Raw genomic sequence first — 1,698 nt, 5'->3', positions numbered from 1 at the left:
GATTCTCTTCTTCAACTAATTTTTCGTCCCTTCCTTATACCGCTCGCGATAGTTATTGTCTAGAAAAGTCTGACATGCATCTTTAAAAAAACAAAACAATTCTTTCAGAACAACCATTACTTTTCACTTTCCAAAGCGCGGGTTAACTCCGATGTATATTATGTATCGCTCAGCTCAAGAAGACTTTTTTTTTCTCCTCTTTAGATGGTGCCATGTTGATATTGTCTATCCGCCGGCAAATAACAAAATGAAGTTTGCGCAAAATATCGATGGGGTACCACATACGCACAGATGATTTGATGGTTTGAAATTATTTTTTTATATATATATTCCCAATTTTTACATCAATACTTTTAGGACATCAATATCAGTTATACACGATCAAGAAAAAGGTAAAATTATTTGATAATTTGACGTCAAAAGTTGTGACAAAACATTTGTGCTTGTACGGGCCGCTTAGGTTTAATGATAAGATCTTTCGGTGTCTATGGCTAAGTACAAATTCTCACCTGGGTTAAGTGAGGAAAATTCGTTAAAATGCCTTGGAAAATTGTTTGTCAGTGTACTTTAAAGTAAAAAAAAAAGTTTTAAGCACCAGCCTAAATCGTTGCTGAGGTTGTTTTTTTTCTTTTCCAAGAGTAAGTTTATAAATTAATCCACATCGTAATACAGGTACGGTGTTGGTAGCACCATCGGTCTGACAAGGCAAAGATACATGCAGGCTTTTATTTAATGTTTTTTTAGGTGGGGAGAGGGAGGGTAGGTTTCTTTCTTTGTCATTTAGTTATTAATGTACAAGTTGGTTTTTTTAATCGGGGGTAGGGAGGTGTCTATATTTTTATAAGAGTTATGCCTACCTTATAACACAGTGTCAATTTCAACAAACAGAACACACGGAGGAGAGAACATAAAAAGGATGTGAACCAATGAATACATGCGGCTTGGAGTTGCTTACGAAAATACAAAGAAATATTTAAAGATCAACATCTGCCGATACCTCTGAAAAGATAATATGTCCTCAATCAGTTTATTTTCCCAGCAAAAAGCAATGGGTGCCAAACCTGGCCAATAACCAGGAACATCAAAAAGAGAATAAGGACAACACAAACACTTATGGATAGGAAGATGCTGGGCATTAAGAATACAAGATCAAACAAACCGCACAAAATACAAGAGAAAACAGGAGTGACAGATATCCCCACTTTTACTTTAGAACAAAAATGAAAATGGGCTGGCCACATCGACAAAATGAAGGACAGCAGATGGACAAAAAAAATGCACGAAATGGAGACCAAGAACAGGAAAAAGGTTTAGAGGTAGAGCGGAATGAAGATGAAAGAACGACATCAAAGAAAGGATAGATAGATACACAGACAGACAAAGAGAGAGGTTGTAAGCGTCATCTTTAAATTAAATGTACATGTAGGCCTACTTACAGTTCCCCGACAATATTGCCCATCTTTAGATATACGGGATACATCTTGTAATATCTTGTTTGAGCAGTGAGGAAAACAGTGTCCGACAGCCGCAATAAAACTGGAAACAGTCCAGTGATCGACGCAACAAAAACTCTGGACAATGTCTGACGATTTTTCAAAGTGGTTTCAGAGGGACCTGTGAGTTTCGAGGTGAACTGATTTCTGATTGACTGACCAGTATGTTGTGACAAGAACGCAAACGAGGCAGGGCCGTTTTTTT

This window comes from Aplysia californica, unplaced genomic scaffold (assembly GCF_000002075.1).
Source record: "Aplysia californica isolate F4 #8 unplaced genomic scaffold, AplCal3.0 scaffold00030, whole genome shotgun sequence".
NCBI lineage: Eukaryota > Metazoa > Mollusca > Gastropoda > Aplysiida > Aplysiidae > Aplysia > Aplysia californica.
The sequence above is the reverse complement of the archived record's forward strand: the minus strand, read 5'-3'. Positions refer to the sequence as shown.